The sequence below is a fragment of the Phodopus roborovskii genome, unplaced genomic scaffold (assembly GCF_943737965.1).
Source record: "Phodopus roborovskii unplaced genomic scaffold, PHOROB, whole genome shotgun sequence".
In the NCBI taxonomy this organism is placed as follows: domain Eukaryota; kingdom Metazoa; phylum Chordata; class Mammalia; order Rodentia; family Cricetidae; genus Phodopus; species Phodopus roborovskii.
The window spans coordinates 20,028,870-20,056,534 of record NW_026126549.1 but is presented as its reverse complement, the minus strand read 5'-3'; the positions used below and the strand labels follow the sequence as shown (position 1 = coordinate 20,056,534).

General features: G+C 50.6%; 1 protein-coding gene across 1 annotated transcript in view; it reads left to right on the top strand.

Moving 5' to 3' along the window:
• Positions 1–2,505: 2,505 nt before the first annotated feature.
• Ndst1 (N-deacetylase and N-sulfotransferase 1) overlaps positions 2,506–27,665 on the top strand; it is a 59,921-nt gene continuing 34,761 nt past the window's right edge. The window contains exon 1 of the mRNA XM_051200953.1: positions 2,506–2,671. The gene's annotated coding sequence lies outside the window, so the exon portion shown is untranslated. The remainder of the gene's footprint in view (positions 2,672–27,665) is intronic.

The following is a 27,665-nucleotide window of genomic DNA, read 5'->3' as shown; positions in this document are numbered from 1 at the left end:
AAGCAAGTTTCAAGCCGGAAATGGAAACACTGGACCTCAGAAAGGGGGCTGGGGAGTGGTCATGAGGGAAGGGAGGGAGGGAAGGGAGGGAATAGAAGAATGGAGGTCCTCCAGCCCTAGACCTACATGGCTGGGCCTCCCCACTACACAGATCCTCACAGGACATTCAGCAAACTGGAAGGCCCAGTTTGTGAAGCAGTTTTGAAGCCTCAGAGGTACAAAATGCTGTCAGGGACATGGGGTTACCTAACTCACAGGCTAGCCCTCCAAGCCTGCTTTGGACTTGCCCTTGACCTGACTGGCTCCATGCCATCTCTTCTCCCATGAGAAGCCATCTCTCTCCGGCAGGCCCTCAGGATTAGGTTCAGTCCAGGCTGCAGCCAGCTGCTCCTGGAGGCTGGACTCAGCGCCTGATGCTCTTCAGTCTCTTCTGACTCAGCCGTCCCTTCCTGCTTCCTCTGACAAGCTCCACTCAGCTTTTCCAGAACCACTTCTACATTGTCCTGGTGGATTGCTCCCCCAACTAGGAAAGTCCATCTTCTCAAACCCACCCTAGCTGTTCATCTGATTCAGCTCAGAGCCTGCTTCCTGGAGCCCCTCCCTCCCTAGCTCCTTCAATCCTGACAGCCATAGTACTGGTCCTTTACCTCCCTCCTGCCTCACTCTGGCCAGATCAGGTGGGGGAGGGGGCTCATGTCCATTTGAGTTCTTTGAACACCTTGCTACTACTGCTTCTGCCTCCTGAGTGCTGTGGAATTATTGGCATGTGCCATTGGGGATCGATGCCATCCTGCATGCTAGGCCAGCATTCTACCAACTAAGCTATGTCCTCAGCTTGTGGCTTGAGCATGAACTCCTGTCTAGAATACAGATCATGTTGGACTGTGGTGGTGGCACATGATGCCTTTAATCCCAGCACTCGGGAGACAGAGGCAGGTGGAACTCTGTGAGTTTGAGGCCAGCCTGGTCTACCAGAGTTACACAGAGAAACCCTGTCTCAGAAGAGAGAGAGAGAGAGAGAGAGAGAGAGAGAGAGAGAGAGAGAAAGAGAGAGAATAAAATAGAATACAGATCATGTTCACAGGGCTGCATGTTGATGGAATGAATCTTCTAAACTGCCTTCCAGGGGCTTGACATGCTCAAGCCTCAGCCCATCTTTCAAGGACTTTACACTGTTGAGGTGGAAATTCAGACTGCCAAGAATTTGCTGTCTATGCTGTTTTCCCTGGCTAAACTGGTGGTGGTTGAAGTATGTACTTGGAAGTCACATCCTGTCTGGCCCTATGTTCAGGCTCAGTTCTGTTTGACGATCCTCCTTCCAGAGGTGTAACATGGCACATATCGGAAGCAGAAACCTGGGAGTTTTCTCAGCTCCCAGATCAGCATCTCGCAGTGTTTAGGACTCAATAGCCCCACCCCCCTGGGAGTCACAAGTAGGCTGACCAACAAGGACACCTGATCCCACTGGGGAACTCCTATGGGCCTGTCCTGCCTCCCAATGCCAGCTGCCTTCTCTGAACTCTCCACTCTGCTAGACTGCCCTCACGTCCCTGTCCGCCCCCCCCCCGCCCCAGGTCTCAGTTCTGTTCCTACAGTTAACAATCCCGAGTCTCTAATGGTGCTTCAGAGTCCAGGCTGTTGTTTCCCGTGTTTGCAGTGGCCTCAAGTCTGTCTGCCTGGTAATCTGCAAGGACCTTTTAGGGGCTGTCAATACCTACGTTCCGCCTGACCCCACCTTCCTCTCCCTTGCAGGCTTACTGAATGGCTGAGAGCAGACCTCTCTGGGCTGAGAATAAATTTTAACATCAGCTGTTAAAGGGCTCTCTGTACAGTACAGGAAATTCGGGGTTTCTACCTACTTAATGCGAGGAACCTTGTCCAACCTGCAGGCTCTTTGAGAGATGGGTGGGACTGAACAGGCCAGATGGGAGAAACTTTTGCACAAGGCCATATACCTCTCAGTCTGCCTGCTATATGCCTCAGAGAGGAAATGATTAAGCTGGGAACAACTTGTTGAGGGATCTGACATCCTAGTAAACGATGAAATCAGTACGCGAATCAGACCCTCACAGTAAGGAGGGATACAAGTGTTTTTCAGCCAGAACGAGGGCGTGTGGGTGTGAAGTCCTGCCCTAGAGGGGTCACACTGACAGGTACCTGTTGTCTGAGGAGCACTAGAGGGTTGTCACAGGCCAGCGGGGCGGGACCCGCAGTCCCCGGGCCCAGACAGCGATTCCAGGCCCGTGAGTCGCGGCGAGAGCGTGTCTTTGTCCCCCCTCCTTCCCTCTGCCGCCTCTCCGACCCCCAGCGCGGGTCCCTCTCTGACCCCAAATAACTTGTTGGTTTCCCCAGGGCTTTGTTTGCTCGGGGTCATCGCCTCCGGAACCCTGGCGGGGCGCGCAGCCCTGGCGGGTCCCGCGACTGACACCCCTCGAGCCCGGGCCCCCGCCCCCTACCCGCTCCGAGACCGGGGTCAAAGGCAGCCCGCGTCACGTGGTCGCCGAGCAGCACCGAATCGGTCGGGAGAGCCGAGGGAGAATCCGGGTGGAAGCGAGAAATCCAGCCCGGCTCGCGGCGCCCGGTCCCGCCCCGGCCCTGGCTGGGCCCCCGCAGCGTGCGCGCCCGCCCCGCGCCGCCGGATCGAGCCCCGTGCACGGCCACGGCAGGGGAGGTAGGCGCGGGCCGAGGGAGGCGGGCGGCCCGGCGGCCCTGTGCGCGCTCCCCACGGGCACGGGCGCGGGCGCGGGCGCAGCGCGGCCAGCAAGGGGTTAAGCCGGCCCGCAGCCCGCCTCGCGCACGCCCGAGACCGGCGGCCGCGCGGCCACCCGCGCCGCTTCCCCCTGGCGCCCCGGCCGAGGCAGGTAAGAGGCCGGAGGGCTGGGCGGCCGGCGTCCCGGGTCGAGCGCTCGGAAGCCGGGCACGGCGTGCAGGCCGCGCGGGGGCCCGAGCGGCCCCGGGCGTAAGTTTAGTGCGCGCGGGCGCCGGGCGGGCGGTGGGAGGACAAAGGGGTGGGGGCCTCGCGGGGCCGGGCGGGCCGGGGTGCGGGCCGGGCAGCGCGGCAGCTGTAGGTCACGGATAATGTCACCCACGAGGAATGCCCCCTCCCCCTCCCCGGCTCCCGAACAGGGGAAACTTTTGTCTAGCATGGGAGGGGGCTAGAGGCCGGGTCCCAGCTTCGGGAATGGGGAAGGCGGCCGGACCGGTTTTCTCCGGGGCCCTGAGCGGCCTGGTCCCTAACTCCCCTCCTCCCTCAGGTTCCCGGGAGCCGGGACTGTAGCGTTTGACCACCATGAGGAGGGGACGCCTGTAGGACGCAGGGGTCTGGGAGCTGCCAGGAATCTGAGGACTCATCCATCACCTGGCTTTTATGTGCCAGGATCCCCACAGATCCTACATCCCACTGTTGGTCCTCCCTCCTGACCCTAGAAGAACACGGGGGGGACATCCTGGGGCAATATTACCCTCTGGACTGAGGTTAGACAGACCTAGGTGTTCATAACATCCCAGCTGTGTGACCTTGAGCAGGTTCTTTACCTTTCCTAGCTTCTGTTTCCTGACCTGTAAAATGGGTGTATCTGTCAGTGGGGGATGAAGCCTGGGTGTGGGACCTCGGGAAATGTTGGCATGCTTATATTCAACAAGTGTTCAGTGCATGTTGCTGTGTGCCAGGCACTGGGCTAACTCACTGCTTTACACGGTTTTGTTTACAAAGTTCTCTTGCCTTATTGATAGGCACATTTTACAGAAGGGAAACTGAGGCACTGAGTGGAAAAGGTCAGGAAGGTAGGAAATGGGATCTGGGATTTGCCCCCTCTCTCAGTCCTGTATACCAACTACAGATCCCTACTAAGCCTCTTGATATGCCTGGGTTTATAGTTTCATTTTCAGTTGAATCCTATGAACTGCCTCCCTGCCCCATCACCCTTTCCCAGGTGAGGCACCCTTCTACCTGGCCCTTGGTCTTGTTAGTGTGGCAGCTGGAGCTGGAGGGGAGGTCAGTTGGAGTCTGTGATCAGAGGCTTCATGATGGTCCAAGTTCCGTTGCTGGCTGGGTCCTGGTAGGAACGCTCTCCCGGTGTGGGTGGTGGTTCAGGGAGGAGTCTGTCTCCCTGGCTCCAACTGGGGACAGCTGGTGGCTTTGTCAACAGACTTTTCCCCAGCACCCAGGAGACCTGCTTTTTAACTCCCTTTAGACCTGTCACTTTCAGATCAACAGTGGGTAGGAGGTTGGGCTCAAGAGTAGAACCCTTGGGCAGATTGGGGACCTAAGGCCAAGGATTTATGCCCCAAGTATCTTAGCCACAGGGCCTTCATTGCCAATCTAAGAGGCAGGCCTTGATATTCTAGCCTCAGAGATCATTGGAGCTAGTATGAAGGATGAACTTTGAGCCAGCAAGATTGCAGAATCGTCTTGGAGATACCTGTCTTTGTGTGTTCTAGAGTCCAGCTAGCCCAGTACTGGGCTCCTCGTAGTTCTCCAGGAAAGACCCCACTAGTGACTATGAACAGTGGCTCAGATTCCCACTGTTTTTTCATGTCCTAGTTGGGCCCAATCTTTTGGGGGAGTGTGTGGGTAGTGTGGGGAGGGATATGATTACCAATCAAGCACTGATTGGGGGTTTTGAGTAATTACTTAAAAGATGGAATACAAATTGCTAATTAATGACATCTTAAAACCTGGGACTGAGGGCTAGTGTGGTGGGTTGTTGGGGGAGGGAGGTTTGTGCACATAGCTCCAACTGCTCCAAGGCCCTCTGGCTCAGAGGGTGGGATTCCCAAGGATTTGTAGGCTTTCCTTGGTCCCTGGGAATAGAGAGCTCTCCTGGGCTGACATCATTGTCAGCTTGTAGGAACAAGAATGGAAATTCCACCATTTAGCTCTGAAAAGCTAGGGATTAAGTAGAGGGCTGGAAGGCATGGAAAGGGTCCTTGGTGACTTGGGGGCTGTCCCTTGTTGTGTGGTCAGACTCACTTGTTTGTCATTCTGATCAGAGCAGAGAGGCCTATGGGGAAGTCAACAGGTAAAGGAAGAAAGGCAGTGAGAAATAGGAAGATTCCCATCGCAGGGGGGTGTGCAAGGGAGAGTCTTCAGATGGAGAGATAAGCAGGAAGAAAGCATAGGCGCCAACAGAGAATGTGAGAGATGGCCTCAGCCATCCAAGCCCTCTCTTCCTTGGCCTCAGGGCCCCATGTTGTCTGTGTTCTGGGCTCATGTGTCTGCACTTTAGTACCAGAGCCAGAGTTAGAAATCTCTAGGGCTTGCACAGACTTCTACTAGGTTGGAATTTGTTTTCAGTATGGCTTGAAATAACAGGACTATTTGGAGGACATTCTTTGCTTGAGATGGGAAGTTGGGTAATTTTTCAAATTCATATGGAATATTTCTGTGGCCAGGGGTGTCAGGGGACATGAAATGGGACAAAAGGCTGGCTGGATTTTGTCTAGAGAGGGCTGACAAGGATCAGAGGGGGGGGGGTTACTGTAAGACAGGGTGTGATAGGGTGATCAGCAGGAGACAATGGCCCAAGGACTGTGGAAGGAAGAGCTTCCTGGTTGGTAATGTCAGCTAGGGTTCCTAGAGGAGGAAGTATTTGAGGGTTCAGGACATCAGACAGGACAGTGGGCACCGGACTGCACAGTGGGGGGTTTTATGCTGTAGCTGAGAAGACAGAAGGTTGTAAGCGGTTTGTTGAGATGGTGCCTGTTACAGTGCTCTTTGCCAGGCATAGTGCCAGGCTCTTTACAGACACCCATTGACTTCTCACAATACCCTGCAGAGTAGTTGCTGCTGGTCACCCCACCCTGCCCTATTTCTAGGTTGGGGAAATGGAGGCTCAGAAGGGTAGAGTCAGTTAACTGCCAGAGTTTGAACCCATACTGATCTGTTTGTGTGCCACTGAGTTGCTGTTCATAGGGTTGTATTAGCCGGAGATGGTGGCAAGAGTGACCAAAAAACTCATTTATTGTGACCCTGCGGAGCTGGCCTGGTCACTCAGGCAGACCCAGGCTGAGGCCGATGGCAGGAGAGGGCTAAAGGACCTTGTAGTTGCCTTGAGGCTTGGCCCAGGTTTCTGGAAGGACCTTAGCAAAATCACTGCTTTTGAATCCCTGGAAAGCTCCCTAAGGGCAGGCAGATTCTATAGACTGGTCCTGTAGGGTTTTGAGGCCAAAGATAGCAGTAAGGTCACGCCTAGGGCGTCTAACCTGTGAAGAAACTGCCTGAGGACAAGTGGAGGGCCTCATTGCTGAGTACCTGCTTGGGGAGTGGAGACTCTGGTGAGGGTGTGCGAGAATGTACTACAGGGTCAGCTTTGGGTGATTACTCTCAGTTCCCTTTTTGCCTGAGAACTCAGCCTACTTCCAGCCCCACTGTTCCCATAGCCATAGTCTTTTCTGTGTGCGGCAGGAAGTTCTAATACCCAGTGGCCTGCCTGTACAGTTCCTCAAGTGCCTGAGCTCTGACGACCTTCTTCCAATAATCCCGATTTTCTTTTCTTTTAAAACATTTTTTCCTAGCTGGGCATTGGTGGTGCATACCTTTAGTCCCAGCACTCAGGACCGGGCAGAGGCAGGCAGATCTCTGTGAGTTCGAGGCCAGCCTGGCAAACAAACAAAAAAAATTTTTTTCTAACCTTTGCTTTTATTTTATGTGTGTGAGTGTTCTGCCTACATGTGTGTCTGTACACCGTGTGTGTTGGATCTTCTGGGATGGGAGTTACAGACAGTTACCTCTGGAGCAAGCTAGGTCTTGCTTGCAGGAGCTGGTTCTCTTCCACTAAGATCAGGTATCTCTGTGAGTTCAAGGTCAGCCTGGTTTTCATAGTGAGTTCCAAAACTAAGTCCTTCAAGTTGTCACCTGACCTCTACACATGCCACAAACACACTCACTCTTACACAGTCTAAATGTAAAAACAAAAACCAAACCAAAACAACCCCAAAACTTCTATTTTTGGAAAGTGTGGTTGGCATGCAGTACCCACAGCAGGCAGGAGCCATTCAAAGTAGCAGGCTGGGAAGTGCAGGTGTGGAAACTGAGTCCTGGACCATCGCATGGCCTGCAGTAGCCGTGGCTATATCTGGGAAGCTGGGAGGGATTTCCTCCCTTTGTTGATGCCTCTGCTTTCTGCCTTCCTTCCTGTCATCCAGGTTAAGGGACTCAAGTCCCACAGGCCCAGTCTCCTCCCTGGTGACCATGCTGAGTAGTGTACAGCCTGTTCCAGGTGAGTTGGGCAGGTGGCCCTATGGCTGCTTTTATGACCCATCTCTTGTGACCTGGGCTGTGGGCTTGGAGCTTCCAGGAGGGAAGGAGCAATGGATGGTGGCAGGGAGAGGTGATGGGAACAGGGAAAGAAGGGACTTAAGGCGATAGCGAGGTACAGATCAAGTCAAGGCTAAGAGCAAGACTGGGTGCCAGACAGGCTGGGGCCAGGTCCCTGCTGTCACTTCTGCTTCTGGAACCTGTGCAAAGGGACTGCAGTTGTCCTTACCTTGAAGTATTTTAACTCTGATAGTACAGGGTCGGTGTTGGTTACTTATGCCAGTTGGAACTGACATTGTTATTTATTTATTTAGTCATTCATTCATTCATTCATTCATTCTTTTTTTGGGGGGGGAGGGAGTGAGGTTGAGATGGTTTCTCTGTGTAATAGTTCTGGCTGTCCTGGAACTCACTCTGTAGACCATGCTGGCCTCCAATTTACATAGATTTGCCTACCTCTGTCTTCTGAGTGCTAAAATTAAAGGTGTGAACCACTACCTAGCTTTTTGTTTTATTTCAATTTTTTGGTCTTTTCTTTTGTTTTGTTTGTTTTGTTGTTTTTTGACAGGGTTTCTTTGTGTATCTCTGGCTGCCCTGAAACTCCAGGATGGCCTCCAACTCAGAGATCTGTCTGCCTCTGCTTCTCTGAGTATTGGGATTAAAGGCATGCACCACTGCCTGGTGATAGTTGTTGTTTTAAAGACAGTCTTACTGTGTTGTCTGGCTAGCCTATAACGTATATAGACCATGCTGGCTTCCAGCTCTATCTCCCATGTGCTAGATTAAAGATGTACACCACCAGACCTAACTTGATAGTTATTCATGACCGAGATGCTCACATTCCTTTTGGGGGTAGGGGCTGGTTTCGAGACAGGTTTTCTCTGTGTAGCTTTGGATCTGCTTCCCACCACTGCAGGGGGTGGGGTGTACCAGCTCTCACTTCATTCTTATAACAGCTGTGGAAGGGTGGGAATGGAGTTAGTGTCACCTCTAAGCAGATATGGCAGCCAAGGTTTAGACTCAAGATTACAGCCAGTGTTTGCTGATTTCTGAAGGGCTCCTCTGGCTAGTTCCTTGTTCCAGAGGACCCAGGTTCAATCTCCAGTATCCTCACGGTGGCTCCTAGGGGTTCTCACGCCATCTTCTGGCTTTCATGGGGACTGTACACGATAGTGCACAGGCATACAGTTCATTCAGGCAAATACTCAAGCACATAAAGAAAATAAAATCTTTAAAAAAAAATCCCAAAGCTCATGTGATTATAAGATGGTGGAGATTCTGGTCTTTCTGGCCTGAGGTTTGGCTCCATGATGGAAAGCCTGGATTCTCAGCACCCTTAGGCTGGCCAAGGACTGGCTTGTCTGGACAGATCTCCAGGTGGCAGAGGGTGGAGGTTTGTTGTAGTCTTTGCTCAGTGGCAGACACCTCTGGTTTGTACCCTCTACTTTGCTTGCACATAGCTACCTGCCCGGGCAGATGCCAGCAAGAAGTGTATGTTGTCATAGCCAGTCCTTTATTCAGGTTGTGTCCCTCTGCCTGCATGTTCTTCCTCCTGACAGTGTGGCATCCTGGCTCATGCTTTTATAGGAATGGAAGCAGTAGGTGCTCTCCCTGCAGGTTTCAGCCAGCGGTTCTCGAAGTCAGACCATTGGCCTTTGTATCACCTGGGAACATGAGAGACCCACTGAGTCAGACGCTGGGGTGCTGGGGCCCAGCAGTCTGTGTTCAGTAGCTCTCCCAGTGGCTCTGATACATGAGAACCACTGGATTAGGTCATGAAAAGGTCACTGCCTCTTTTCAGTTTACTCAGACTCCTAGCACCTGGAGGAAACCAGGGAGCCCAGTTCCTTTTTGTCCTATCTTTTTAGTGACCACTGGGCTAGGTCATTAAAAAAAAAAAAAACCAAACCAAATGCCTTTTTACTTAGACCCCTGTTTTCAGCATACTAAGTCATGGAACAACTGTGGGGAACACCCATGGAAAGCCTACTTTCTCTCCACTTTGTCTGTCTGTCTGTGTGTGTCTCTCTTTCTTTTTTGTAGGGGGTCTCACTATCCTTACTATGTAGTCCTGGATAGTCTGATACTATATAGACCATGCTAACTTTGAATTTATAGAGCTATCTACCCTTTTTGCCTCCTGGGTGCCGTGATTAAAGGCATGTACTACTATGGCCCCTGTTTACTATGTTTCAAAGGAGCTACCATTTTAGAAGAGTGCCCCCTATCCTGAGAAAGAATCTTATAAGAGCATTGGGGTACAGCTTAACCCTGTGAGTATAAGAAAGAATATTAGGATAATTAGAGGAAGACAGTTTGGGAGTAGGAAGAGTGAGAGAGATTGTGTTGGCTAGATTGGGTGCCAGGAGGCTGGGCAGAGTAGCACACCTTTAATCCCAGCACTCAGAATCCCTGTGAGTTTAAGGCCAACCTGGGCTATATAAGCAAGTTCCAGGACCACTAGAATGACACAGAGAGATGCTGTCTCAAAAAACAGACCCAAAAAAAAAAAAAAAAAAAAAAAAAAAAGGTGCCAGGAACAAGCCAGCTGTGCTCTGGGCCAGGGCTGGGGTCAGAGAATGTGGGTCCTGCATTAGAGAATGGTGTGTGTTAGGGATGTGTGGGCATGCATATTTATGATTCAGTAGGTAGACATGGGTCTGAGAAGCCTTAGCTGTCACCAGTCAATGGTTTTAAACATTTCAATAATTCTAATAATGATCATAATTGCTACTCATATCTATTGACAGTTTATCAATGCTTGCTAGACACTTCCATGTCATCTCAGAAGCAATCTCCAGAATAACCCTCTAAATTAGGGAGTGCTATAGTCACTTCTATTTCATAGATGGAAGTACCTAGGCCATGCATAGCAGGACTAGATTCAGAAATGTTTGCTCATTGAGACAGAGTCTCACTGTATAGCCTTGGCTGGCCTGGAACTCACAGAGACCCTCTTGCCTCTGCTCCCAAGCAGGGCCCTCTACTACAGACACTGTTATTCTCTGTTCTGTTCATGAGCTGCCTGAGCTAAAGGCCCAAAGGTAGGGTGAGAGATTAAATTTGAGAAATAAAGTGGGTTTTCTTTGGTTAGGGTTGGAGAAGTAGGAGGGGTAAGATCAGTCTATTAGGGGCCAGAGAGATGGCTAAACCATTATTGAGCACTTAGTGTTCTATTAGAGGACCAGATCTGAGCAACCTTGCAAACACCTGTAACTTCAGCTCCAAGGCATCGGAAGTTTGCTTCTGGTCTCTGGTCTCTGTGCAAGGGAATGAACATGCACATTTGGGTGCGCGCGTGCACGCGCGCGCGCGCGCACACACACACACACACACACACACACACACACACGCTCGTACTCACCCATGCTCACTCGCATGCAAACACGAGAGCTCAAGCACACATAAATAAAATAAATTTTAAAAATCTGTCTACCATCAACCCTGGTCTTTTCTTCCTGTGTCCCCAGTGTACTTTCTAGAAGCCCCAGGATTTCCCTGTTGGCATAGGAACCTTTCATCTCACAGTTGAAGGACTAAGGCTCAAACGGGAGCAGGAGCTCACTCGGGCTGCATAGGGCATTAGAGTCACTGTTAGGACCAGAGAGTTAAGAACTGTTGCTGTTGCTCCTAAACAGGGAAGGGTTTTCTCTTTTAAACTGCCCCATCCCTCTAGTCTTTGGCAGGCTATGTGGCCATATCCTCAGGGTGGCCTAGGGCAATTCTGGGAAGGGAGATGCCCTGGGAGATAGCTGCCAAGAAGGGGTGGGGCAGTTTCCATGAGGAAGATCACCAAGAAGCCCAAACCCCAGACGGAAACCAAATGTATTTTCTAGGTCCTGAGAGGATATTTGGAACAATGGTGGTAGGATGGGGGAAGCTGGACTGGAAAAAGGTTTCTTGATATCCTTTTAAAAAAAAGTTGAGTCTGTAGGTTTGACTTTTGTTTCTCTGAAGGATGTTTATGTAATTTCCCAAAGGCAAGATCCAGAGCTCTGTGAAGTTGTCAGGCCTGTTGTTTATAGGTTCAGGGCTTTGGAGCTGGGCAAGACTTCCAGTAGGGAGCCTCCCAGTCTCACTAGCAGATTTAGAGGTGGGAGGGGCTGCCAGAAGTCTCCCAGGGAGAGGCAGCCCAGTACTTGGGCTAGAATGGGGTCTTCATGGCCACGCAATCTTCAGATCTTGATTTGTTGGAGATGGGGGGGGTGGCGAGGGTTTTGGAAATGCATTGCTACTGGGGTTGGGGAAGGCCAAGTTGGTTTGCAGCAAGGTGGTGGGCAGAAGGATGGATGGAGTACTGACTGAGACCACCATGTCCAGATGCTGGGTCTAGCTCTACACCGCCTACCCAGCAGCTAGGAGCTCTGAGTCATACTCAGTGGGGTACAGAGTCACAGGCCATTGTGTGTCTTGATTCATTCTGTTCTCCCAGTTCTGCAGGGATGACTAGGCCCTGGCCCCGATTGTGCCCATAAATGTGGGTGATGGGCTCAGTGCCTATAGATAGGAGAGACCTCAGTGGGCTGTTTTGAGCATCCCTTCCCTCTGTTTCTGGTCTCCTGTCTATAGGGTACTCTGTGGTCATGGCCCACCCCTCTTCTCCCCAGTACTTTGTGAACTCCTGAAATCAGATGTTGCATTTTGAAGGAATGTCTTTATACTGCTTTTCTCTCTTTTTGTAAATTAATTTTTATACCTATTTTATGTGTATGGATGTTTTGCTTGCATGTATGTCTGTGTACCATATGCATACCTGGTATTTATGGAATGCAGAAGAGGGTGTCAGATCCCCTGGAACTGAAATTAGGGATAGTTGTGAGTCACCATGTGGGTGCTAGGAACTGAATCTGGGTCCTCTTTTTTTTAATAATTTATTTATTTTTATTTCATATATATTTGTGTTTTGCATGCATGTATATCTGTGTGAAGGTGTTTGGTCCCCTGAAACTGGAGTTACAGACAGGTGTGAGGTGCCATGTGGGTGCTGGGAATTGAACTCAAGACCAAGAGCAGCCAGTGCTGTTAAGTGCTGAGCCATCTCTCCAGCCCTTTCCTGTGTTTAAGAGAGTCCTGTCAGTTTTGGCAGATTGACAGAGTGATAAGGTATTCTGTGATGAGCAAAGGCCATATGTACTATAAGCTGACACTAATGTTTCAAGTCCCAGAAATGTGAAGCCAGCTCCTCCCGTTAGGATCTGTATGACCTTGGTGACTTTGTGTTTCAGATTCCTCATGTATAAAATGGCAATAACTAAGGATGCTTATCTGTTCAATCAGTGTGTGTAGGGAGGACTCCCCTAGTGCCTGGTACAGAACTATCACTTGAGAAGAGTTTGGTACATGGCTGTCCTTGCTGCAGGCCTGTGGTTTGACCCCGGGTCTGGGTCGCCTCTCTATCTCTGGGCTCACCTGGTGCCTGGGCCATAGGGCAAGGTTGTAGAGCTGTAGTGGGTAGGCTGTGAGGGTAGCCTTCTCTGCATCCTGGGACTCCCCAGCCCTGACGCTCCCACACTTTGTCCTGAGGCAGGCTTATGTAACAACCTGGCCTGGCCAGGCAGGACAAGATTCTCAACCTCATTTTGTCCCTCCATTGTCTCCAGCTCCCTTCCCCCTTGGAGCTGTTGTTAGCTGACTTCCTCAAGCTGCAGGTCTGAAATCGGACCCCTGCTATTCTTCCACCGATTGATTTAGCCTGATTGATTTCAGCTGCAGGTTCGTGAGGCAGGCCGCCCCTCCATTCACTATCCAGGGCCTGTGCTTGCTCCGGAGACTGGCTGGCACCTTGGATTTTTGAGGAAACATTGGCTACTAGGTGGCGTGGGTTTGGGGTGTGACTGGCCAGCCAGCCGGTAAGGCCAAGAGGCTCAGGTTTCCTGTGGTCCCAGCTCTGTATTCATTTCCTTTCTAAACATCCCCTGCCTTACTTTCCAGCCCAACCCCTCTTCCAGGCAGCCCTCCTGGTACTGAGAATTGGTTTTTGTGACTGGCCTCCACAGGGCTAGTCACAACCCCAGTGCTCAACCCTGCAGTGAACTCCACATTGTCTTTTCTATCCTTTCTAAGAGAACAGAGGTTACAAGCTGGCAGGCCGCATATGCCCTATGGGCAGATTCTATTTGGTTCATGCCAAATATTGAGCTAGTAGTCAATAGGACATTTTACATTAAAAAAAAATCATACTTCTTGCTTTACTGCAAAAACTGGAACATCAAGCTGGGCATGGTAGTGTATGATGTTAATCCCAGAGTTTGGGACCTGCCTCCCAGTTTTCCCTGCTCCCCATTAGAAAATTGGAGACCTCGAGCCTGCAATCTCCAGTGGCTCATGCTGGGGCTGAGGTCTGTGCTCTTTACTGATCCTGCCTGTCATTTCATGTGCTTCATAATCTTGGACCCTAGGGACATCTGAGTTTGCCACTCTGTCCTTGGGGCAGGGGCTGCTGTCTGCCTTTCTCCTGTGGCTCTTTGTGGGGAGTGAGGGTGCGGACTGTTCATATCTGTGTCCTGGGAATGTGCTTAGGCTTAGGACTGCATACAGCAAGAGCATATTAAATATATCCCATGGAACTGAAGGAGTGATAGATGCTGTCATTTTGCCAGCTGTGAGTCAGCCTGCCCTGGGTCCTGAGGCCCTCCCTCCAGACAGGGTGCAGCTGATGCTTGTCTGTTTACGATAGCCCAGGCTACCCTGGAACTCACTGTGATCTTCTTGACAGGCCTTCTCTCTGATACAGGGAGCAGCCTCTGAGAGTGCTAACTTTACACTGCCATAGCATAGGGTAGGAGCCTTTTTCTCAAAGTGGTCCTGCAGCACATGCTCACAGAAGCCTGCGGGCTCAGCACTTCTCACCAGTACCATGTATAGGTCTGTCCCTGTCATCTGGGGCAAAGGGGAGGGTGGAAACCAGTGTGGTATCTATTGTACTAGGCTTTCCTGTTTGCTCCATACTCTTGCTGATAAATGTTGTTTTATTGAGCCTTCAGCTCCTTCTTATTCAGCTGTCTGTCCATTCAAGAGTTATTGGACTCCTTTTCTGATTTTTTTTTTTTTTTTTTGAGAAAAGTTCTTATTGTTTAGCTCTGAATGGCCTTTGAACTTGATACGTAGATCAGGCTGGTCTCACACTCACAGAGTGCCAATGAGAACTGGGATTAAAGGTATGGGCCTCCCTACCAATGAAGATGGTACCTTCTGGAAGTAGTTTTTGCTGATAGATCACACTTACTCTGTAGATAAGTAAATTCTGGGAAACTAACAAAAAAATGCCAATAGATTCCTGTCCCCTGATGCTGTTCCTAGGCTTTCCCTCCCCAAAATACCAGACACAGAGAGCCTCAGGCCTCACTTTGAGCACCGTGTCTTAGGGTATAGGGTCCAGGGCTGGTAGAGGACCCCAGAGTGACATTAAGAGGAACGCCTCCCTTATCCCACCCATGGCTTCTCATTCACCCTCTGGGACAGCACACAGGGCTCCTCCCTGTCACTGTGGCTCTGCATGCTTCTAGAGCAAGTCTTGAAGGATAGCACAGTAGGCAGGGTCGTTGGGTGGGGTAGAGTCCTGTTCCTGCCTTGGCCAGGCCCAGAGGGTTTCACTTCACACAGTTGGTATCTCAGAAGAAGGGTGCCCTGAGAGTGGTGTGCTCTGATCCAGAAGGGGGAGACGCTAGAAGTCTGGCTCTTAGGTAGGTGCTAGGCCTCTGCTCTCAGGCTTTATAAAAAATGACGGGTGTGTGGAGGGCCTGTGGCACACAGGATGAGACATGAAGTACAAGACTGAACAAGCCATTTACAGCTGAGTGAACTGAGATCCTAAAGGGAGGAGGCTCTCCAGATGTTAGCCATGAGTATATGAAGAATTGGGCTGCAACCTCAGATCTTCTCAGTCCAAGCTAGGCTTTGCTTCTCTGTCCCCCTCTCCCTCTGTACAGTTAGTGGCAGATCATCGATGCAGTTGGGACTGATTGTTTGAGAAGGTTGGGTCCTGAAGACTGAGCAGGGCCACGGTACCCTGGAGGCATGAAATAGGCTAGGTATGTGAGTGACCCCTTAAACACCCTGATTTTCCTTTGCACTGTCTTTGATGGACCAGCTGTCTGTGTGCCCACTTTTGCCTGACACTGGCTTTGTGCTCTTTCTTCTGAGAACAAAGCAAGTGTTTCTGACAATCTTTCTGCGGACAGAGAAGGGCAGGCGAGGCCCTGGCTTCCCCTCCACCTGCTAAAAGCATTTGTGGGCTGTTGGGAAGGCCAACAGCAGCCCTGTCAAGGCTCCTTCCAGCAGCCCAAGTGTCAAGACCTAGAGTCTCTCCCCAGGGGCCAAAGGGCTGCAGACAGAGAGAAATGGAATGTCATATCCAGTGGTCACCAGTGGGAATTTGGCCAGAACTGGTCACATGAGAAATAGAGGTTTCATTAAGACAGAGGTGTGGTACCACCCTCAGGGCTCTGAGACTAGAAGGGAGGTAGTGTCACATTCAACACATTTTTACAAAGCATCTGCTTCATTTGGGCCCTTTTCTAGGAACTGACACAACAGTGGGCAGAATAGACTAGGACTCTTCATGTCTCACATCACAAGTAGGGCCGAGCCAGTAAATCAGCACAAACACATTTTATGTGCCAAGTAGTAAGTCCCCCTAGGAGGAATAAAGCTGGCCTGGAGATAGCAGGTTTGCCTGAGTGGCCTGCCTATGTCACAGCAGGTAGGTGTCTCGGGAGGTGGGATGCTGGTACAAGTTTGGGGAGGACCATGTGGGGTGGAGGGGATGTCAAGCCAAGTCTGGGGGTTGGTAGGGGCACATATGAGGAGCAGCAAGGCACCTGGGCAGGCAGAAAGGGGGAAGGCCGCGGGAGGGGGGAGGGCTTCTTGTTCCTTAGGAGGGAGGGCTTTGCTGTTTAGGAATGAGTAAAGGGGAAGCTGCTGCGGGGCTTGGGGTATAGGACTGCTCTGTTTAACCCTCCATACAGAGGGATCACATGGCTGCCTCCCTGAGAGGAGCCATAAGGTCAGGGTGTAGGCAGGATGATGTCAGGAGGTGGCCATAGCCTCCAGATGAAGAACAAGATGGCTCAGTGGCAGGGAGGTTGGGGCACCAAGAGTGGCTTCTGGATTTATCTTGCAGATGAGCTGACAGATTTGCTGAGGGATTAGATGTGGGTGTGAGAGGAGAGTGTTGCTGGCTGGAGGAACCGGAAGGACATTGTCGACACTAACTGGATCGGGAAGGCTGAGGACAAGCAGGCGTGGAAAGAGAAATGGTGATTTCTGGTCAGCTGTGTTGGGGTGTGGCATACACTGATGGAAGGTAGGGGGGGTGCCCTGAGTGCTGTCCAGTGTGAGTTGTGCCTTGTCTTCCCCTGTTCCAAGAGTCTGCCCTGAGAGAAATGCCTTAGCTCTCAGTTTTGTATGCAAGCCTGCCTCTTCCCCTTCCTCCTGACAGAGAGGACGACAGGTCCTGGTGGAGGCCCCATACCCTTTGTGTGGTATGCCTCATGGGAGGGAGTTTGGATTTTTGGTGGGCCTAGGGGAGCTTGAAGGAGTCTCAGGCTCTGGTTCTGCTAGCCAGCCCTCTGCTTGATTTACCTTCCTCTGCACTGCAGTGCTATTCTGGCCTGGAGCTCTGAGGGTAGCAGGGAGCATTTGAGGAGATAGCATAGCACAGTGATTAAGAATTTGGACATACAATGACTTGACAGATCTACATGACCCCACTTGGATGGCATTGCCCTACATGTGGAATTGGGGTGGGGGGATGGGAGGGGAGGTGGCCAGGGTGCATGTGAGGGGGTAGAGAGGGTAAGAGGGAGGGAGGGAGAGGGAACTGGGATTGATATGTAAAATAAAAAATAAATAAATAAAATTAAAAAAAAGAATTTGGACATACATGTATACATGATAAATGAATCTTTGAAAAAAATAAAAAATAAGAATTTGGGCTTAACTGGGCAGTTGTGGTGCATGCCTTTGATCCCAGCACTTGGGAGGCAGAGACAGGCAGATCTTAGTGAGTTCCAGGTTAGCCTGGTCTACAGAGCGAGTTTCAGGACAGCCAGAACTATATTACACAGAGAAATCCTGTCTCACAAAAAAAAAAAAAAAAAAAAAAAAAAAAAATCAAACAAAACAAACAAACAAACAAATTGGGCTTAGAGTCAGGCAAGTGCACAGTGAGTCCCTGCTCTGCTGCTTGGCTGTGAGACTCTGGACAAATGAATGAACATTTCTGATCTTCTATTTTCTCATCTGTGTAAACCGGCCAGTCCTAACACCTGCTTCACAGGGGTACTTTGAAAGTTACTGAGAGATATGCAGAAAACACTATGCAAAGACCTGACACCACACTCAATTAGAAGAAGCTGTTAGGAGCAGTGACCTGTGTGTTCCATCAGGGCAGCGGTTTTGCTGAGTAGCCTGTAGGAGTTGTGCAGTTTCTCAAGCAAGAGCACATTTACAGGGCTGGAGAGATGGCTTAGTGGTTAAGAGCACTGGCTGCTCTTCCAGAAGACCCAGGTTCAATTCCCAGCAACCACATGGCAGTTCCCAGCTGTCTGTAACTCCAGTTCCAGGGTTTCAGACATTTTTTACACCGAAGCACGTAAAAAAATAAATGATTAAAAAACAAACAAAAGAAGAACACGTTTACTTGTGGTTGGTGGGGGCAGCTGTAGTTGTTGAGCTCTGGGATTGTGGGGCTCTGGGTTGTTCCAGGGACTCCCCTTTGAGGTATGGCAGGCAGGATGCTTAAGCAAAGTCTCAGAAGGCCTCCTTACCGTGTCACCTCCTTTTGTTCCCATGAGTCTTGCTCAGACTCTTAGCAAGTCCCTGTTGACCACTGCCTTCCCCTTCCCTTGTACCTCTGTACCTTCCTTTGCTGAGGGTCTTTGTTGCGTTGTCATGGCAGCACAGGTCTCAGGGAGGAGGGTGGTAATTTTCCTGTTCCTGCCACTCAGTGGTCAGCTTTAGGGAAGTGCAAGTGAGAGGCTTGAAGGGTAGGTGACAGTTGAGGGGACTTAAGGGACATTCCAGACATTGAGTTAGGTGTGGCAGTGCTAAGTACTCTAGAGGTTGAGGCAGGAGGATCACTTGATCCTAGGAGTCCAAGTGTGGACACCACAGCATTTGTGGTCCACCTAGGCTACACAGTAAGACCTTGACTAAACAAACCAACCAGTTAGGGCTGTAACAGGGCAGGCTGGGCTGGAGTGGCATTCCTCTGTGCACTTGGTTGTGGCCTTGGCTCCTGGTCTGGGTCTAGGCAGGGTGGTGCCTGCTTCAGTGGAGCCATGGAGAGGTTGACAATGAATGGAATGTGGCCCCCTAAGGACCCACACACTTCACTGGCCCAGGCATGCCAGTTGAACCCTTTGCCCTGTAAGGTTTTTCCAGCAGTTGAGTTGTGCCAGGACAGCCAAGGACATTTCAAAGTCCCTGGGGCAACACTGGGCAGTGCTTCTTTTCTCAGGGTCCAAGGGTCTTTAGGTCTGTGGGAAAGGCTCTGGAGATACTCCAGCAACTTTCCTTAGCATTTGGGTAAACTGAGGTGCGGAGAAAGCAAGATGCTTGACCAAGATCTCATACGGCCTCCCCCTCATGTCTGTCACTTCCTTCTGTCCCTGTGTCCCTTGCTCAGACGCCTGGCCTTGTGCCCAGACAGACGTTCACACTCACCTCCCTCTTGTGGCTTCCCACTAGCTCTGTCTGTCCTCCTGTTATCATAATTGTGCCATGCCCCGCCAGGCACTTGCACTATTTGATATGTCTGACCTCTTGTTCCCTTGTAATGTGTGCTTGTGATGAAACCTCCTAGACAGAGTATACAGTACAGAGGTCTAGGCCTCAGGCTCCGCCAGGGTTTGAGCCACTCAGCTCTTCTCTCTATCTGTAATGTCAAGATGGTGGGCACAATGGTCCCCCTGAAGCCTCAGCATCCCGTCTGCACAGTGAGATCAACATGGCCATTAGCTTGCAGGGGGGTGGGCAGCTGAGATGACAGGTGGTATCCTGGCAAGATGTAAGCTCTCACATGTACTCATGGCTCTCACGAAGGCCGGTTGGCTTGGCAAATTGAGTCTGTGGTGGATTCAGCTCTGCGCAAGGAGACAGAGGAGTGGGCTTTGACTTTGCCATCTCCTGTGTGCCTTTAGGGGGATGTGTGCTCTTGAGAGTCCAATTTCCTTCTTCCTGAGGATGGGGGAAGAAATCCTCATATTTTCCCAAAGCTGTCATGTGATTACTAAAGCAATGGTGTAAGGCAGTGTTGCCTCTCTCTCTCTCTCTCTCTCTCTCTCTCTCTCTCTCTCTCTCTCTCTCTCTCTCTCTCTGTGTGTGTGTGTGTGTGTGTGTGTGTGTGGTTCAAAAATGACAGGTGTTGGCTGGGGCAGTGAGTACATTAACCATAGTGGTGGACAGCTGGCTGGGTGGCAGGCTGACCAATATGTGGAGTTCCCAGTGCCCACATGGATTCCCCTCTCCACCTGTCTGTTCCCAGCCAGCTTACACATTAGTTTCAGCCCTATATCCCAGGAAACGTGGGAGGTGCAAAGATCCCACGGCATTTCGCAGGACTTGGTGGGGTTGAGGTTACCTGTGGCCAGGAATTAAGAACCAAGACAGGCACGGGTTTGAATGTCAGCTAAGTATTTACCCATTGGGAGTTTGAGCAGACAGCTTAACCTCTGTGAACCAAAGTTTCCTCCTTTGTGAAGTTAAGCCCAGAGAAGCTTGACTGCAGAGACTCCGCAGTTGGAGGAGGGGAGGGAGGCTGAGGAATTCTGGGCTATGGTGAGCTGGCCCCATTGTGCCTTGAGGTGGATGAGGTGGACGTCATTTGTGCCTGATCCTGAATCTCAGTCGAGGGTCAAGAGAGTCCATGAGACCATCTACTACAATTTCTTTCACAGATGGAAGAGAAAGCCTAGAAACAGGAGGTGCTTACATGAGGTCCCAGGTCGGTTTTCCAAAGCTGGGCCTCCAGTGAGGTATGGAGGAGCCGCCCTCACCCATGCCTATGTCATCTGTCAATTGTCCCTACACCTTGCTTGCTTCACTGAGCAGAGTCCTGGGAGTTGTGTGTGGTGTATTTATCAGGGGCCTTTTGGGTTACCTGGTGACCCCATCTAGCGTGCCCTCGATCCCCTTCCAAAGGGCTCTCTCTCTCAGGTGGGTCTGGTGTACCCTTTGTTCTACTCTCTGCTCTCTGGAGAAGCGTGTCCTCCTCTGATGGCTTCTCCCCACCCTCTCTGCTGCTAGCTGTGCCTCCTAGTGACTGCATCGAGCCCCCTCATGCTCCAGGTGTATTGGCAGCAGGCTCTTGTCATGGTGACAAGCTCCAGCAAGTCCGAAGGGACAGAATGCTTTCATGTGGGCCTTCAGGAAACATCCTTTGTCTCAGCAGGCCTGTGTTGTGCCCACCAGGCCTTTAGGAAATTAGGGGCATCTGTGGCTCCATGCCTCCCGGCTTTTCTCTTCTGGAGTCATTTTAGCCACCGGCTTTCCTCTGTACTGGCTTTAGTCCCCTCCAGGCTTTTAGTGTCCCCAGGGCTTTGGCATCTTTGGAGCTGGCTGGTTTTAGGGTACTCCTCTGGCTGGTGTTTCTCTTGTTGCTTCCAGGGGTTTCCTTTGTTGTTGTTGTTGTTTTGTTTTTTTTTTTTTTGTAACTAGCTCTCCATGGATGGATGCTCTTCCCTCGGTCTCCCTAGTGCTAAAGCCCCATGTGACTTCTTAAGAGGTGGCTAAGACTGCTCATACCTTGTAGGGGTTTCCAGGGTTTACCTGTAGCTGGCAGGGCCCCCTGTTGACCTTGTGCTGTGACCTGAGAGGCTCAGAAGTTAGGCCATTGCTGCTCTTGGGCCTGAGCTTCTGCCATTAGAGAAGTGCTTTGTACTTTCTTGATGTCCTTTCAGAAGCTAAATCCAAGTCCCTTTTCTGGTGGACACTTCTGAGTGTTGGCTGCCATAACCCAGCTAGCCTGACCTTTCCCAGTTTACTGTGTGGCTAGAGCCAAGTTGCAGCTTCTGCTGGGCCGTGACTGTGTGCAAGCTTTGCAGCTCTAGCATGTGGACACTCACAGGGACTCTGGCACCCTCCATGCTCCTGCCAGTCACCTTTCTTCCTCCTCTGTGGGGCGGGACAATGGGAAGGGCCTGTTTCAGCTCAGCTAGGGCGGGGTCAGGAGCCAAAAGCCAACGTCATGGATCCTTTGACTTCCAGATGGTACCAAGAGGGAATAGCAATCTTCTCTCCTCTCCTCGGGACAGGTAGGAAAACTGTTGCTGGCTGGGGAGGTCACACGGGAAGTCAAGTACAGCTGGAAGCCAGTTGACACTTGGTGCTTGCCCAGGTTCTTTTCACTCTTCATGGTCACCTTTCCTGAGAGGGAGGGACCAGAGAAGTCAGACTCTCATAGGGTTGGGGACATGCTTTTCTTTTCGTATAGAGGTACCTCCAGGTAGCCTCTGCTTGCTGTGGGTGCCCCTGGGCCTTGCTGGGTCTGGGGGGGTCCAGAAGTCCAGGCTGGTTGTCCTGTAAGGGAGGTGGTGAGAAGACAGGAGGCTTCCTGGAACAGGGTTGTTGGCTCTGGGTGTGCTAGGACCATCTCTCTCCCTCTCTCCTTACCCCCTTTCCAGAGGGGAACTAGGCAGACAGTAATGCCATTTGTCCTGGCTCTGGGACTAGGGGCAGCTATGTGAAGTGAGTATGGAGCCCTTGAGAGGTGTACAGACTTTGAGCAACCAGTGCCTGAACTCCTGACATCTGGTGGGTCCTGTCATTCCTGCCCTGGTTCCCATCAGTGCTGGCCTTCTTGGCCCTTTTGACTCTTGTCCTCAATCTGTTGCCCTGTCCAGTCTGACTATATGTTAATGTGCAGTGTGTGTGTGTGTGTGTGTGTGTGTGTAGACCCACACAGCTGGGGCCTGGGTGTGCAGCAGGCTACTAAGCCTGGCATGACGTTCTGTCAGCAGTCAGGAGGAGAAGCTGATTCCAAGAGTGTCCTGGCACATGGGCTGCTGTAGGGAGGAGGTGGGGTGGCCTGGTGCATTGTTGTGGTGGAAGAGAAAGAGGAATGGGAAGAGATGTTGGTTGAGGGATGGGAAGGGAAATGGTTTAGTTCTACAGCTCCCTGGAATAGCGAGGAGAGTCAACAACACCTGAGGCTGAGGAACTGAAGGGTTCCTTCAGGGTAGGGGACCCTGGGGTGGTGATCTCTGAGAGTGCTCGGTTTTTACATATGTGGCTTTAGTTCTGTCAAACCACAAGAGCTGAGTGTCATAGGCTTTGTTTTGTTGCTGAAAAGAGACACCAGGATCAAGGCAACTCTTACAGAGAAATTGGGGCTAGAGAGATGGCTCAGCGATTAGGAGCACTGGCCTCTCTCACAGAGGACTCAGGTTCAATACCCAGCACCCATATGGTAGTTTACAATTCTCTGTAATTCTAGTTCCAAGAGATCTGACACCCTCACACAGACATACATGCAGGCAAAATACCAATGCACATGAAATAAAAATAAAAAGATATCTAAAAAAAAAAAGGAAAACCTTTAATTGATTGCCTTACAGTTTCAGAGCTTAGTCCATTATTAATTAAGAGAAAACTGGTCCTGGTGTGGGCTTTTGAAACCTCAAAGCCTCCCTCAAGTGACACCTCCTCCAGCAAGGACACACCTCCTAATCCTTCTAATCCTCTCAAACAGTTCCATACTGTAGTAACTAAGCATTCAAATATGTGAGCTTGTAGGGAACATTCTTACCCAATTCGACACACTAGGGCATGCCAAAGACAAGGCCCCTGGAGATTTGACTTTTTGGTGGGGACCGGACACCACCACCCTGAATTTGTGGATCTGGGGTGAGTCTGCTAGCAACTGTCATTAGCTTCTCAAAATGTCCTAAACTGCTTCTGCCCTGGTGCAGACACCATGTCATAGTGTGCAGCCAGGGAGGCAGGCTCAGCACAGGGGTTGCCCAGACGGCTTCTTGCTTTGCTGGTCTTAGCTCTGACCTTCTAGTTGGTGGAGGGGACCCTGCCCTTTTATCCCCCAAGTTTAACACCTGGGGAGGGCTTGGCTCAACATCAGCGTGTTTGAGCCCGTGTCTCAAAACTGTAGGGGAGCGTTTAGCAACCTGGACATCCTTTTTTCCCAAAAGGAAGGCAGACCAGAGAAATTCAAGGCATAGGTTGATTTCTACTGGGAACAAATGACAAGATGGCCGCTTTGACTTGAACTACTCTTTCCCCTGATGCTCTTTTTCAGGAGGGCCCTGACTAGAGTGCATTTCTTCCCCTTCCTTCCTCCCTTCCTTCCTCCCTTCCTTTCTCTCTCCCTCCTGTCTTTCTTTTCTGTTTTTAATTTTATAAGATAGATTTCTTTGTGTAGCCCTGTCTGTCCTAGAACTTGCATTGTAAGTCAGGCTGGCCTGGAACTCAGAGATCCATCTGCCTCTGCTGGGATTAAAGGCAAGTGCCTACCAGGTGCATTCCATTTCTTAGTAGCGTTCCAACTGGTGTGGGGAAAGACAAGGCTCCTCTGGCTGTGACCTGGCTCTGAGGTGGTATGGAATGCTGAGCAGGAATCTCTAAGGGGCTTGTGAATGGACTCCAGAGTGGGCCAGGGAGCTCCATGTCCACTCAGCTGTGTGATTTTTTTTTTTTTTTTTTTTTTTTTTTTTTTAGACAGTCACTTGCCTTCTCAGAGTCCGCACTTTCATGGAGTGTACACCCGGTGATGCTACCCAGTGTGGTAGGCACAGCAGGGGACATTCAGCACAGCCCCTGTGAGCTCCCAGGAGCTCTCTCTGGATTAGTGAATGTCAGCAGGGGTGGTTGTTATTTTTGTAAGAAAATGTCCTTTTCCTTTAAGTGTCTGTGTTCAGAACCTAAGGAAAATAACTGCCATGGATTTAATGGGTTTAGGAACACTGGGGTGAGCCTGTTCTGGGGAAGGCCTGGTACTGCATAGCTGGTCCTGCCTTGGCTTGTTATCCATAGTGCCCATCCCCCACCTGCTGTTTGTTTGCTTGGTAAACCTTTTTTCCAGAGCTGGTATAGAGATAAATTTTCAACTCAGGCCCTGCTGGAAATAAGGCATTAGCTACCCACAGTCTTGGGCCTGCCTTTGCCTGCCAGGAGGGGACCCAGTACAAGCTCCCAAGCTAAGAAGCAGGGTGAGCAGTGTTGTTTGGTGTGCTTGCTGATGGAGGGAGGGTTTGTGGGGCGGGCTCCTTCTAGAGGAGGTCCCTGCATGTGAAACACAGTGGGTAATGCAGCAGAAGAGTGGGAATGGACACTGTGTTGGCCATCAAGCAAGCACCAGCTGTCCCAGGCCAATTAAGCTATTGAGGAAAGCCTAGGCTGGGTACAGAGATTCCCAGCCAGCTCCACAGGCTGAGAGCCTCTGGGGCTTGGGCTCCTCATCTGGACAGTCTGAGGAATAGAGGTCACCAGTGCTGTTGGAGTGGGCGGAATCTCACCGTGTGGTGTCCAGAGAGGGAAGTGGCTGTAACTGATATAGCTGGCTTGAGACTCCTTCCATAGACGGAAGAGGAAGGCAGGGATCCTTGTTGTGAGCCCCCCACTGCAGACAGGAAACCTCTGTGTCTTGGGAGGCTGTGGAGAAGTAGAGGAGCATTCATCTAAGTGCTCGCAACACCCGCAGCAGGCAGGACCTGGCTTTGTAGGAGGGTGGGCAGGACTCTAATGGATGAGAAAAGGGGACAAGCAGGGCATTCCTGGCCGGTACAGTTCGAAGAATTCCTTCCTTTTCCTCTCTCTGGTCCTCAGTGCTCTGTGTACTCACTGCAGGTGGACTATGCCCTTGTGGCCCTGTGAGTCCAAGCTAAGCCACTTACAGGCTCTGGCTAATGATGACTGTGGTCATGGTAGGGTGACTGCTAAGCAGCAGTTTGGCTATAGGCCAGTCAGCACTGTGGGATCATGGGGGATGGGAGCGCCACAGATTCCACCAGGAAGGGATTGCTCCTAGTCTTGGCCTCTTGGGGAGAATTCAGAATGGAACAACTCTCCCCACAGCTGGGAGGCAAATGTGAGGATTTTCTCTACTGCTTTGACTCTGGAGGGTGGGGCAGGCCAATCTGGGTGGCTGTGGGGTGTGGCTCAGCTGTAGGGTGTGTCTGGGTGGTGGGTGGGTGGTAGTGTGACTGGGTTGAGGTGTAATGGCTGGGAGGAGCTGGGCCAGCTGTGGGGCATAGCTCTAGACTCATGTGGGACTGGTGCCTGGGCCTACAGCTGCCACCACCCTGTCCTCCCAAGTTCTTGGAACTCCCTGCAGGGTTCCTCCTCAGCTCTCAGTGTCTGTGTGGTCTGGATGCCCATAGTGATGCCTTATAGTATGCCTGTGTGTCTGAGTGTGCCTTTGCGTCCAGTATTGTGTGTATTGGAAAGTGGGTGCCCCGGTGTTATCAGGCTCAGATTGGAAATAAAATATGTGCTGGGCTGCATGGACCTTCCCTCACTCACCCTGAAGTGGCATTACACCAGAAACCTAAAACCATGATTTCTGAAGCTCCCAGAAACCTTCCCTGAAGCTCTGGGCTCCCTCTGGGACCTCATGTGACAGATAAACTGAAGAAACTGACAAGTCTTCTTCATGCTTCCAGATCCCAGGGTGATGTCACACTGCTACTCTTTCCTGAAGCTCCTTCCAGTTTTCCCTTTCTGGCTTCAAGACCACAGATCCTGTTTTGTTTTGAGAGAAGGTAACATGTGTTGCCCTTGAGCTAGCTTGAAATTTATTATGTATCAGTCTGGCCTGGAATTTACAGAGATCCATTGCCTCAGCCTTCTGAGTGCTAGGATTAAAGGGGTGTGCCATGGTGCTTGATTTCTTTTTTCTTTTTCTTTAAAGCTAAATTGGAGTTCTTTTACAAATTTAACTAATCAATTAATTTTTGACATTTCTATTATAATTTTTAAATTTATATGAGTAGGTGTTCTGCCTGTATGAATGTCTGTGCCCCAACTGCATGCCTGGTGTCTGGAGTCCAGAGAGGGCATCAGAAGCTTTGGAACGGAAGTTAGGGACAGGTATGAGCTGCCAGGTGCCAGGTGGGTGTTGGGAAGGAACCTGGGTCCTCTGAAAGAGCAGCCAGTGTTCTTAATTGCTGAGCCATCTCTCCAGCCTATAAGATGCTTTTTGAAATGCATTGTCTAGGTTTATAGGCTAAGATTTAAAAAGTAAGTGAAAAGATAAAAAAGAATCCTTTGTAAAGTTCACAGGAATATTAAGGCATATGTTTTGACGACTTGAATATGGTTCATATTCTTGCTGTGAGAGCCCCCTCTCCTTTTTTTTTTTTTTTTTTTTTTAACTTTTTATCTTCAAGATGGGGTCTGGGACTGGAGGGATGGTTCAGTGGGTAAGAGTGCTGAATTTAGAACCTAGCACCCATGTCAAAAAGTAAACATGGCCGGTAGCCAGGCATAGCTACATGTGTTGGAGAGTGAGGTAGAAACAGGAGGATTGCTTGGGATTGCTGGCTATCAGCCTAGCTGAGAAATGGTGAATTTCAGGTTCAATGAGAGACTGTCTCAAGGGAATAAGGTAGAGAGGGTCATAGAGGAGGACAGCCAGTGTCTTCTGTCCTTTCCACATTTGGATTGTGAACATTGACAACTGATTTGACAACTGCACATACCCATAGAGATGCACAACACGCACATACATGTACGTATGCACACAATTTAAAAAAAGAGTCGAACCGGGTAGTGGTGCTGCACACCTTTAATTCCAGCACTAGAGAGGCAGAGGCAGGCACATCTTTGAGTTCGAGGCCAGATCAACATAGTGAGTTCCAGGACAGCTAGGACAGATACACGGAGAAACCATGTCTTGGGGAAAAAAAGAGAAAATCTCTGTAGCTCAAGCTACTCAAACTCTCAGCAGTCCTGCCTCAGCCTCTTTTACTGAAATTATAGGTATAAGCCAAGGCCACTCCACCCAGCCGTCCATATCATAGAAAAGAATATAACACAAGTACATTTTTTTTTTTCCATCAGAGGAAGGGAAACTGAGGTTCAGGGATGTTGAGAGATTTGTATAAAGGTCACAGGCTGGTAAATAATAAAGCTAAGATTCCAGCTTGGCAGACTGCCTTCAGCCTGAGACTGGACTACAGCTAGCAGCCACTTTGCTTCTGTTGCTGATGATGTTTGGGTAAAGGAGGATGAGCACACAGTGCTTTTCAGGACTGCTGACACACAGTGACACACTTCACCCTCAAATGTATCGTTCACCCAGTCCTTGTGTGTCCTGGGGGCTCTCAGTCTTGATTCTGGAGCCCACCCTTTCATCTGAGCCAACTTGCTTGCCACTTCTGCTGCTGCCATGCTCCAAACAACTTGCTCTATAAGAAGTGTTCCATTTCCTATGAGTCCCAGGGAGGGTTGTGGA